Source organism: Gobio gobio (genome assembly GCF_949357685.1).
Source record: "Gobio gobio genome assembly, chromosome: 2".
NCBI classification, from domain to species: domain Eukaryota; kingdom Metazoa; phylum Chordata; class Actinopteri; order Cypriniformes; family Gobionidae; genus Gobio; species Gobio gobio.
The window spans coordinates 36,900,661-36,914,268 of NC_137098.1; positions in this window are offsets into that span (position 1 = coordinate 36,900,661).

A 13,608-nucleotide genomic window follows, 5' to 3' on the forward strand; every position below is an offset into this window, starting at 1 on the left:
CCAGAAGCAGGTTGTAGGCCTCATCAGGCCTCCCTGAAAGGCCTGCTGTTAACTCTAAGACCTTACTAGGCTTTCCTGAGGGTGAGTTCCCGGATTGTGGTCACTCTCAGAGGCAGGTTGTAGGCCTCATCAGGCCTCCCTGAGAGCCTGCTGTTAATTCTAGGCCTTAATAGGCCTCCCTGACTCGAACAAGGTAGTAGGCCCCATCAGGCCTCCCTAAGGTGTTCCTGGGGTCCAGTCATCTGAAAACAGTTAGCACGCATTGCATACAGGTAGCAGGCCTCTCCAGGCCTCCCTGAAGGCTGCTTATCAGGTAGTAGGCCTTAATAGGCCTCCCTTGAGGGCGAGTTCCTTAATCAGGATGCTCGAAAAGCCTGCGTAGCTTGACTGTCGAGTCCCAGATGGTGGTCACTCGAACGAGGTAGTAGGCCCCATCAGGCCTCCCTGAGGTGTTCCTGGGACCCAGTCATTTGGCACGTATTGCAATCAGGTAGTAGGCCTCTCCAGGCCTCCCTAAAGGCTGGTTATCAGGTAGTAGGCCTTAATAGGCCTCCCTTGAGGACGGGTTCCTTAAACAGGATGCCCGACTAGCCTGCGTAGCTTGACTGTCAAGTAGTAGGCCTCCATTAGGCCTCCTTGAGAAAACAAGGGTAACCTCAGCAGGCGGTATTGCTGTCAGGTAGTAGGCCTCACTAAGGCCTCCCTGAGGACGGAGTCCCGAGCCTGGATGCTTGGGTTTCCAGCATGGCTTGCGGTTAGGTAGTAGGCCTCTATAGGCCTCCCTGGAATACCCGCTATCAAGTAGTAGGCCCACAGGGCCTCCTTGAAGTTGAAGTTCCTGAGCTAGGCACTTTAATTACCAGTTCTCTGTGAGAACTTGTGGTAGTTGGGCCTACAGCTGGAGGTTACTCGCCAGGCAGGCTCAGCTGCTCCCCTCAATGAGGGTCGTCTATGAGTGCTCAGCCGCCTGAGCCTGGTCAGACGGTCGTAGGCCTCTCATGAGGCCTCCCTGTTAGATCAGTCATTAAGGCCCTTTCGGCCTCCCTACTGCTTTGAAACACAAGCACCTGGTAGATCCTTGATTTGAGCAGGCAGACTCCCCTCGATAGCAAGGGTTGAAAAGCACTACGCTGAGTGTTGCTCTCTTGGATAACCCGTCTCTGAGTTCCGGGCTAAGTAAGACTGCCTGTGTTTCAGTCCCTTAGCTTGGACGCCCCTTGGGCACCATCCAGAGGCTCTGTTTGAACAGACAGGGTTGGCTAAACCGAAGTGTCCATAACACTTAGGGCACCAGGTCAGGCCTCCCTGGTGGCACTCGGGAGAACATTTCCCGAGTAGTGACTGGCTGGGGTTCCTTCGGGTCCCCTAGCCACATTCCCTTGAAGGGACCCCTTCTTTGGAAGTAGTGGTCCCGGGCCTTCGAGCTGTCTAGATGGAACTCCACGCAGTGCGTTAGGGTTCCGTTTAGTTGTATAGCTTGGGCTATGACCGTAGGGAGTGCTGTCACTGTCAGCCCAGGACCTGAGGGGGAATCGCTCAGGTTTTTCTATGAATTACTTGAGTTGACAGTTGTCACTGCCAATGGCAGACACTCCCCTCAGCATGGCGGCGTTGGTATATCGTTCCCCATAGCGTCAGCTAGACGCAGCGAGAGTTCCCTTTCGAAAGGGAACGTCTAAGGTTACGTATGTAACCTCTGTTCCCTGAGAACAGGGAACGAGCGCTGCGTCGCGTTGCCATGCTTCAGGGCCTATCTGCCATACAGTCCCTTCAGACGAGAAGATGTGTATGTGTTGGCACGGCGCCCTTTTATACTTCCGGGTCGCACGTTGATGACGTCATGGGCTGACGTCGGTCAAAGACTTTGCCGTGATTCGATAGTAGCTTCAGACACCAGTCACGCCGAGGGCGTTCCCCATAGCGTCAGCTAGACGCAGCGCTCGTTCCCTGTTCTCAGGGAACAGAGGTTACATACGTAACCTTAGACGTTCCTCCCTCTTCACTCAGTGTTTCTGGTAGATGTTTGTGTGTGCGTGTTACACACTGTTACGTTGCATCGCCTGCTTGTGGATTAAACCTTGTCTATATTTCAAATCTGCCTTCGTTTGTCTTCATCGTCAGCCATGTAACAGCCTCATTCTCATTTCAAAACACCACTGCATGCCACTGCTTTTGAGAGTAAATATTGATGGATGGATAGACAATTTAGTAAATTAAATTCCTCTCGCTGACCTCCCAAATTCAATTCAAATTCCAATTCAGCTTCCTATTGTGGTCAATTTGATTTAAATTCACACTCATAAAGTTAAAGGGAGGCAATTCTTCATTTCTAAATGTTCAATGTTCACCAAGTTTAGAAAGCTTATAATTCTACTACAAAGTAGAGAGAGCTGATCTCATATCCTGTGTGTGTCTAGCTGAAAAGCAAAAGAGATAAAAAAGAAAAACATAAAAAAGAAACACAGACGAATGGGACAGAATGAAGCTGTGAAAGAACTCCCAGTGGATGTGACACACTGGTGCCTGGTAGAGAGGGGGAAATGTTTCTTTTAACAACAAATACAAAAATATGAAACAAGGAAACTGTGAGATATTCGGTGACAGGTCGCAAAAAGCTTCCTATTTTACGTGACGAAGGGTACCGGGAGCTCTACATCCAAATGGTGAGCCAGCAGTCTCAGATGAGAGGGCACCACTCTTGGGCCCATTACACTCTGTTGCCTGCAAAAACTGAGAAAATGTTTTGGGTGGAGCTGCGAAATCCATCACCACATCCTTCTACCACAGGCCTCAGGCTGCTCTGAGACATTAACAATACTGAGCAGAGACTCAAAGGTGACCTTCGGTCATGATTCCACACAGGAACTGCGACTGCTTCCGACTGCTTGAGGTTTTTATGAAGTGTTTCTTAAACAAAATTGAGTTATTATTTTTCATTTGCCTTATTAGTCCCATGTTTACACAAACGCCCCATTAATGCCCACTGTTGCTCTGAGCTTTGTAACGCACTTACTGTACAAGCTTCTCTAATGCCATCAGAGGATTCAGCCTAACGATTAGAGAACAGAGGAAGTCTTGCAACAAAATTGACTAACACAGACCCATCCTCTTAAATGTATCATGTCTGAATCACCACATATTCCCTTCTTACGTAGATAATGGGACATAGGATGAAATGTTTCCCTTTTACTCTGGCTGCATTCATATAGCCGGCATGGCAGAAATACCCATGAATTATGAATGCACTCATACATACATAAGTATGCGCAAAAGTTTGTGTCTCTTCCTCTGAATTGCATGTTGTTTGTAATGGCTTTCGGTTTAAAATATAAATTTAAAGTTTGGCTTTGTGCTCAGACTGTGTAAAAAGTGATTAGCTAATCTGTCATCCCAGAAGTGTTTATTTTAATCAGGTCAGAAAGGGAGATACTGTGGAGAGTGTTGTTGCCATGGCAGTGGAGGGTCACAGGGTGAAATCTAAGACATTAAAGTGTATACTTTAGATTCACTGTGAAAGGAAGGAAGCAAGGAAGAGTTGAATGAACGCAAGCACATTTGAACAAACAAATGGATGCACATTTTTAAAGGAACACACTTTTGAACTCATATTTGAACGAACAAAAAAACGCTTATTTGAACGAGCGCACATTTACATGATACACGCTTATTTGAACGAGCGCAAACAATGACATGTTTAAAAGAGCAAGGAACGAATGGACATTTGAACTAACACAAATACATTTGAATAATCTCACATTTAACCAGATTAAAAAATGCATATTTGAACTAGGGGTGGTCCGATCCGCCTTTTTCGCCTGGGATTCAGTATTGGCCGACACTAAAATAATAATAATATATATATAAAAAAAAAACAGTGCTGAATGACCTAATAAACTGTATGCCTCGCTGTGTGGAAGAGACTGGGATCATTCTTTTGTGAAAGGCATCAGGCTTGACTTTACATTTGTGTCTTTATTTTGTTTTACAAAGTTAGGAAAATAATGTTTGTGAATTATTTATTAAATAATTGTGCACCAGTACAACAAATGTAAATAAACAAATAACTTCACTAGCTTGGTAGACATTCAAAGTAAACAGGAGTCAGACTGACCTTTTCATATATTCATGAAAAAATGTATGTATGTATGTATATATAATATATATATATATATATATATATATATATATATATATATATATATATATATATATTAGTGGTGGGCATAGATTTTTTTCTAATCTAGATTAATCTCACTGTAATCTTGGAATTAATCTAGATTAAAATGGCTCATTTGAAGGCATTCAGAATATGTGTACTCATAAGTGATCGTTTGTCTTTTTGTAGTTTGAATAATAAATAACTTCTGTCCCTTTAAATATAAATAATATAATAATATAAAAATTTGCTAACTAATTGTGTTGCAATAGCTTACATACAGCACAAGAAAGCTTGATTTCAAATTGAAAGACAAGTAAACAATAATAAAATAAGAACAAATAAACTAACAATAGCACAAATAAATACAATAGAATAAAGATACAAATTAAATAGACTGCTTTATTTTTTAGGTAGGTCTAACAGTATTCAGGTAAATAAACTGAATTAACAAAAAACTAAGTAATCAAATTTAAAATAACATTGGATAATCTTCATTATAAAAAATGAAATACAGATGAATCCATAAGAGTTACACAAGTTAATCAGTCAAGAGCAGCAGTAAGTGATCGTTTGTCTTTTTGTAGTTTGAATAATAAACAACTGCTGTCCCTTTAAGATCTGACGCACGCATGGATCCCACTGTTCCTGTGAGCTGGTCACGACTGCGTTTACGTTAAAACTCACCTAGATGGGCATTGAGACATTTTTGAGTGTATTTGACCATTAATAAGCTGGAAAAAGGAGCTAATTTTTGCACTTGTATGTCAGATGCGGCTTTATTACGGTATGTGTGTGTGCGCTTTAGATGCGAGCGCGAAATCTGCGGGAATTAGTAGAATTAACGTTATGTGCAACCCCGCACGAAATTCAGACCGGTCACACCAATACTTACAAAAGTCCAGCAAAACACCCGTTTGCCATGTTCAGAGGATTAAACGGACTGAATGAGAGAAGGCGGGTGTGTGTCAACTCGCTGTTGGTCGGAGAGGAGAAGAGAGCGCAGCTGATATCGATACTGTAGAAAATGAGTATTGTATCGTTTCAGATATTTCAGTATCGATACATAACGAAATATCGATATTTTTGACAACTCTAGTAGGCATACACACAGGTTCGAAGACTCGTTCTCTTGCCCCCTACACTGCAATTCGGCTAGGTATACATCCACGCTAAAATATCAAGGTGAAAGTCATCATAGCTTGCGTAGTATAGACCCAGCTCCCAACCCAACTTTGAGAATAGATTAACGGCGATATTTTTTTTATCGCCCGATAAGAGTCCCACGTTAAAGCAGCACGTTAACGCCGATAATGGCCCACCGCTAATATATATATATATATGCTATAAAATTAAGACATTTCATTTAAATTTTAAAGTAACCCTTGACCCTTGATGCATGCGTATTCACGAACGCAGAAGCGCAGAGGATAGAGTAAAACAAAACACCGGTCACGAATTAGAAGTGTAAAACAAGGATTTTGATATAAGAGGAGAGGGGCTTGAGTTTGTTGACCAGCACTATCCGCAAGAGGCATCAAAGCTTGCGATGCTCCTGTACATCGTGTCAGGGGTTACTCTTTCGACGTAAATCTGACCACTGGAAGCTAGATATTAAAGCTGACCACTGGAAGCTAGATATTTTAGTCTATAAAGTTTTAAATATCGTCCCCTTGGAATTATAAGGTTCTATCTGCGTTCTGAGCAGTTTTGAGATATTGAGCTTCAAAGTTTTTGCATTACATATAGGAAAATTTATATGGGGAACAAGTTTCTTTCAAACATGAAAATAACAGGGACCCTAAATGTATTCTAAATATACAATATCAAAATCCTCTCAAAATTGTAAATGGGGATTTTTGGAATGGGTCAAATGCAGATAGAACCTTCTAATTCTAAAAAACACTTTTCGCTTTGAATTATAAGGTTCTATCTGCCAAAACATTATTTGAACATTAAATATAAAAATAATGTTGTAACAATGTCTCAACATGTGTTGGAAAGTAAAATGTTATCCTTTCTATTACATTTATTTCATACTTTTAGTACTTCCATGTATTTAGGACATTTCAAATTAAGCAAGGTAGGTCTAAATATTTTGTCCAGTGCAGATGTTAATTTTTAGTACCAATATGGTGGGTAATTAAAAAAATTAATTAAAAAAATTAATTAACAGAAATTGTTCATCTTTCTTTTGTTTAGACAGAAAGCAGCTACTGTAATACATCTGAGCAGGACTTTATTCCACCTAAAGTGGGCCAGGTAAAATGGCTTTCTCTCTAGACATCAGTATGGCTGAAATAACATGCTAACATTTATTGTTGTAATTAAGACCCCATCAATTAAACTGTTGACTATTTGACCTTTTATGGCTTAATATTGTAAAAATTAAGACCTTTTAAGACTTTTAAAACTGCAAGAAAACAGACATGCTTCAGCAAATTAATTCATAAAGTTTAATAATAATTGAAAAATGATTCACTGACTATATGATGCCTGGAATTCGGGCTGCTGTCCTTGACAAGATCGTCAATAAAATTGTCGATCTTGAGGTTTCTTAAAAACTTTGCATTGTGTGCCATAATTCTCACAGATATTGTGTGTCTGCGATCTTTCCTGTCGAGTAAAAAGCCGGCGACACGACCCATAAAGTTGATCCTGATTGGTCCTCTTCTGTGCATTCGAAGTGCTGATTGGCTCACGCAGATAGAACCTTATAGAGCCAAGTCAGAGTTCGACTTTGTAGATAGAACCTTTTTGTTTTTCAATAAAAAGTCCCAAAATGTACACAACTTTAAAAAAAAAACATCCCATAATGTAAATAAGTTGTCACAGAATAAGAATATGTGAATAACTCAATTTTGACAAAAACGTCAGATAGAACCTTATAATTCCAAGGGGACAAAATGGATATTTTTCATTCAAAAACGCACCACTTCGCTTCAAAAGGCCTTTATTAACCCCCCGGAGCCGTGTCGGGCAGTTATATGATGGATAGGTGCTTTTATGGACTTCAACAAGTCACTGCCATTATAAAGCTTGGAAGAGCCAGGACGTTTTTTAATATAACTCCAATTGTATTCGTCTGAAAGAAGAATGTCATATACAACTATAGGATGGCTTGAGGGTGAGTAAATCATAGGCTAATTTTCATTTTTGGGTGAACTATCCCTTTAATAATTTTTCATTGCACAAAATATTTGCAATATGAACGGTTCCAATACAGAGCGCTGGTGCGCATCCCGTGCGCAGAATAATTCACTTGAAGCAATGGAGTCACAGCGTGTTTTTGTGCTTTTTGTGTGGTAAAACAATAACACAGAATAGTATGTATGCACAATATCGGATTTGGATCGGTCTCCTCTGACGGATACCCGATTCGGCAAAAATGGCGGAATCGGAGCCAATCAAACACATTTGAAATTTGAACAAAAGAACAAACAAGCACAAATTTGAAAGAAACAAAGACTTGAATGAACAAATATTTGAATGAACATTTGAACAAATGAACGCACGCACACATACCTGTTTTTGACCATAAATCACGGAGCTCTATGTACTTTTGTAAGGCTTTCCATTGCCTTGACTCACCCAGCCCGGCTGAAGCTGAAGGATGGGCCATTCAGTTTTTCTCCTCTGCTCTTATCTTGGTGGCGTGGAGAGCAGAGAGCAGGCAGTGAGTGTGAACGAGGGGCTGGACCGTGTAAGCTCTCCCCTGCAGCTGCACGCCCAGCGTGCTGCACCCTCTTTGGCTTCAGATGCAATTGAATAATTTAAGGCAATTAACGCTGGCAGGGGTTAGGGCCTGCGGAGTCCATCTTTTTCTGAATCTGCTGCTGTGTGGGTCACAGGGGAATCTTTGTTGCCTCCGCTCTTGCAGCTGGCAGTGAGTGAGAGAACACTCTTACTATATCGCATCACACTGGCAGGAAGCCCACAGTCCACAGTGTCTTCCCCGCTGCCTGCAGGTCTTTTTGGGGCATTGACTTTAGACATTTTCTATTTTATCCCTCAGCCATGACAACTATTTAAAAAACTGAAGAGGGCTACTCGGGGTCAAGAGTGTTTTAGTGGAAAATGATACTTAAAGCATCTTTATCATCCATCTTTTTTTCTGTAATTTTCTTTATCAAATGCCCTGTTTATTCCTGGTATTAAGATGCATTTTGATCGATAAACGGGGTGATCGATTCATAGGTGTAAACGGGGTCTAAAACGTTTTGAGCCACTTTCAACCACCTCCAGAGGTAGTCAAAAACGCATTTGACCAGATTGCTTTCGTGGTGTTAACGCTCATGTAGTCAAATGCATTCAAACAGCCACAAAACACCGCCTACTCTCTGGCTACTGACTTAATGCATAAACATTATGGGAAAACGCTCTATAGCCAGACGTGATACTTTGTCGACTGGAGACCCAAGTTTGGTTTGCAGATGAAAAACCTACCAAGCACAATGTTCTCTCACCATTCCTGATTTCTAACACACTCTCTGTATTCTGGCGGCTATCAGAGCAGAAACGAAAGCTTCTGCTCTCTGTGTGTTTTCCATCGTCCCCAGGCGTGTATAGAAATTGTGCAAGCTTTTTTTTCCCCATTACATCAAAAGATCTGAAAAAAAAACCCATACATTTACCTTCCCATAGGCCCTCCCCTTGAAGAAATCAGGACAGAAGTGGTTGAAAGTGGATTAAAACAACAGGTGTGAATGGGTATGTGTCTCCTTCGTCCACTTGTGATCCGATCGACCAAAACGCATCTTAATACCAGGTGTAAACAGGGCCAAAATGTGTATCTTTTGAGCCAGAGTTTTAGAGACATAAATTCCATCGGGACTTTAGTGTTGAGTTCCATCTGTTGACACATCATCTGTTTTCATTCCATAGGTGGCTGTTACTTGGAGGTTTTGACAGTGTCATTTCTCTGGATGCCTCATGTTGGCTTCAAATGAGGATGAGTTTCAACTCGGGGAGTAAAGAAAACAAAAGAGTGTGAAGTGAATTGACGTTTGAGGTGCACACAGACTGACAGATATTTAACAACCTCCATTTTACATCTGGTCCCCCTCTCAAGTTCACTTGGGTTTAGAATGATGGCAGCCCAGAAAGGTCAAACCTTACCAGATTGTAAAACAACACTAATCATCCTGGCCAGCCCATTTCCCAGACTGACATCCCCTAATTTGTTACCAGCCATCCAGCCGATTCAAAGCACTGCCAGCCACAAACAGTGTTTGGCTTCTCTTTTCTGCTAAATAAGAATTAGGGAGGGTGGTGAGGGAGTTGAACGTGTTTCATCAACACTGTTGTCTCTGCTGCTAAAGAGAAGGGCACACTTTATGCAAAATTTAAATGTCTGTCTCGTAAATGTCCTTTGGATGTGACATGTTAGCTTGCCGTTTGATACCAATCTGTAAGACTAGTGTCCTGCTGTCTAAAACAGGTCTCTCTTGTCTGTTCTTGAGTACGGATGAGACGTGCCCACTTCTTAACCCTCACTTCCTCTCAGAAATGGCAGACCAAGCCCATGTTTATGGGAGTTTCATCTTCCTTGAGAGACAGCTTTGACTATGTTATGCTGTGAATAATTGCATTATGACAGTGATAAATAGGAACAGGATATTAAACTTGCTACACGAGGCCTGGACACAGAAAAGGAAAACAGACAAGGTGTGTTTACCAAGCATTGATACTAGAAGGGCTGCTTTCCCAGACACAGATTAAACCTAATAGAGAGCTAAATGGGACATTTGATGGAGAATCCACATTGACAATATCATTTTCTCCAGGACAAAGTTTAATCTGTCCCCATTAAAAGCAGAACAAAGATCTATTGACCATGACAGAGGTAGCAAAATCAACAGCAGAATACAGTTAGGAAATAATACTATACTAAATAAGGTCATGGAGCTTTTGTCATGATAGAAATATTCCTTTTTACTACCACTTGCAAATCAATTTAATTTTCTCAATGGTATCTGCGGTGACCCATCCTCCAATTCAATTTCCTCAAATAGTAAGTTGCCTTCGGTCCGGGCCTTGCTAACAAGATCCATATGATGTCAATCTCAAAGCAGAGATAAAGCACTGTTGAAAAGACAGTTGAGATTATTATAGAAAAGCCGTCCTTTAACAAGGCATGCAGGAAAAATAGGAAACAAATTAAAGATAATTTGACTTTGAGACCATGCAGGCAGAGGCAGGAATATAGATAATGGGGCTTCATGAATGAGCTCTGGATGAGTGTCCTCACTGAAGCATCTCCAACAATGTGGTACTCACAATCCGATGAGCTTCTTTTGGCTAGACCTTGAGGCGATGTCCAGCTTTCATTTTCAGACCAATCAGAAATGCTCTCCCTCCAACCCAGATGGTTGGAATCATCATTGTGTACGGATGCTGTCTAGATACTTTCAACTGAACAAGGCCATGATTCATTCATAGTCTTGTGTGTTGACAGGAAGTTACATCAGCACATTTGGATTACAAACAGTCAGATGTTTCAGATGTACTCTTCTAGAATCATATCAGCACATGTGGAAAGCATATACAGTACTTATCTGGTGGTTACACTCTTGAGTTTGAATTGTTCACATGAATCTATTTTAATTGCTGCTTTATTTACAGTTTTATTTAAATTCATATGTATGACATTAACTTCTTTAATAAAGCCTGATGGTCATTAAACCATACTGATCTCCTGCATCCTTTAATCTCCAAGCCAATCACAGTGATACAAATGAACAGGACTTCTAATCAAGCAGCTCATTTTAAATCATGTACATCTTAAGCAAAATTATGTAATTCATTATTGAAATCGTAATGCAGAAGTGTGCATGAACAAATGGGGTGAAATGTAATGCTTTGCTAGGAAATTAATTTTGAAATGACAGAATAATAGTCTGCACTCAATCAATCTCTGCACTGGAAGGGCAGCATTCGCTAATGCTACAGATTTATTATTTTATATTATTCTTAAAGGGGGAGTATCATGCTATTTCATGCATTCAAGAGTTTTTTACACTGTTAAAGATTTGGGTTCCCATGCTAAACATGGCCAAAGTTTTAAAAAAATTGTTGAAACCGAGTATTTCTGTGCCAAAAATACTTCTTCCGGTTTGTCACAAGTTTCGGAAAGTTTTTTTTTTTTTTTAGTATAGCCCTGTGTGTCGTAATAGAGGGCGGAAAATCCTTGTGTGGACACTTCTCCCGGAAAAGCGCGTGCACACACCAACCAGAGCTGGAGAAAGAGCAAGCCCATCATTCGGGTAACGCAAGTCGAGAAGGATTTTTTAACAATGTCACCAAAGAAGTGTTTTTGGTTGCGAGGGAAATTTATCCTTGTTCAGCTTCCCAAAGAACCCAGCGTTGAGGGAACAGTGTATGCAGTTTGTTTTTTAAGTGTGTTCCTGGCATTTTCTGTGATGAATGTTTTATAAGCAAGGCCCGTTGGATTTGCAGATCGTTGCAGGCGGTGAGTAAAATGCATCAAATGTCTGTGTTTTGTTGGCAATTGGCGCGTAAGTGCATACAATGTAAACAACACAAACGCATAGTGAATCAAAAGTTATCCATGAATAATGCGATGCAGTGGCTCAACTTTGTTTTAAAAAGTGGGTGAGTGAGGGAAGTCATGAGAAGTCCTGTTTAACGTGATAGTTTCATCCTTATCGTTACATCTCCTAACTATCCCTTATGAAAAAGAAGTATACTTCACTTCACTTCATTTTATGAAGTATACTTAAGTAATATTCAATTTTAAGTATACTTTATGTAGTAATTATACTAATATCAGTACTACTAGTAGTAGACTGTACTATTTCAATACTGCTTGGGACTAAATTGGCCCACTTTTAGTATATAAAAGTAGGCCTATACGTTTAAGTGTACTATAAGTGTAACAGTTGTAAACTTTTTAAAGGATTAGTTCACTCCAATATGAACATTTCCTGATAATTCACTCACCCCCATCTCATCCAAGATGTTCATGTCTTTATTTCTTCAGTCGAAAAGAAATGAAGTTTTTGGAAGAAAACATTTCAGGATTTTTCATCATATAATGGTTTTCAATTGCAACCAAAATGCTGAAGGACCAAATCAATGCAGTTTCAAAGCACTTCGATGGGCTTCAGAGGCTCTGCGTGATCCCAGATCGATCATCTTCAAATAATAAAATAAAAATGAATATACTTTTTAATCTAAATTGTTCATCTTGCGCAGCTCTGCGAGGTGCTAAGGATGATGTAATCACGTAGGAAAGGTCACGCCAGACGTAGGCAGAAGTACCGCCCCTGTGTTTACAAAGCACTCGTGCGAAGACTAATACAAACGCGCTTTAGCATTAAACACAATTACAAGCCAAGTATACTTTGAATACTTAATTATACTTTTAAAGACCCACTGAAGTGCCTTGAAAAGCGTAGCATTATTCAATGTGTTGACGTAATTTCCCCTGAAACGGCTCTGGCTGTTAGCAGCTCCTCCCCTTTTTTAAAACAGCCAATAGCGTTTCGTTAATATCACAGTTTGACTAGAGCCTTTATGTTTGGTAAAGTCAAAGTTTCCCCCTAATCTATAACCGTTTATCATCATAATCTCCTTCATATCGCTTCGAAATACAGCATTCTGCTCAGAATTTAAATGGGTCCGATATGTTTTGTTGTCTGCGCCGACTCGCGCATATGATCCGCTCTCATACTTGTGTTCCTCGGAGGTCTAGTGGTAGAGCATTTGCGTGTGCCTTCTGGGTTTAAATCCACCATTGTATAGTTTTTATATTTTCATCAGTGATTCTGTATCAAGAGCAGGGACACGTTTGTGTACATTTTATTTTGTGATTTAACCAGAACAAATGGAGAGTCTATGATGCAATGACGTGTTGTGTGTGTGTGTGTGTGTGTGTGTGTGTGTGTGTGTGTGTGTGTGTGTGTGTGTGTGTGTGACTCTTTAGCTCCACGCACGGCACGCCTCCTGGAGCACTGCTTTTTTTCTGAAAGAGTCGGTGCAGCTTATCTGTCTTTTATAAATCTAATAAACCTAGAGACTCTTCGGAGAAATGAAGGATGCAATACTACTCTGTAGGTACTCAAGATTAACATTATATTGGCTGAAACTGTGTGTGTTAGAGAAAAGCATATTGCATAACCTTTCTTTTGTTATTAGAATAAGATATAATGTGTCAAAAACGTTTTTTTAAAGCTAGAGATTCATCTTTTTTTTCAAACTCCAAATTTAAGTCGCCTCCCATTTTTCTATCAATCCTCAATGAAGTGAACGATTTGTGAGTTGCACATATTCACTGACAACCCAAAATGGTTGTTTGTGCTGATAAGGGTGAAGATCAATTGTTAATTTAGCTTAGCCATGTGTATTCCAAGTCATCTGGTGTTTTATCCAGACCGAATTAAACACAGAGGCCACAAACAAGGTCCTGAGACCTTGATAGATTGAACTCA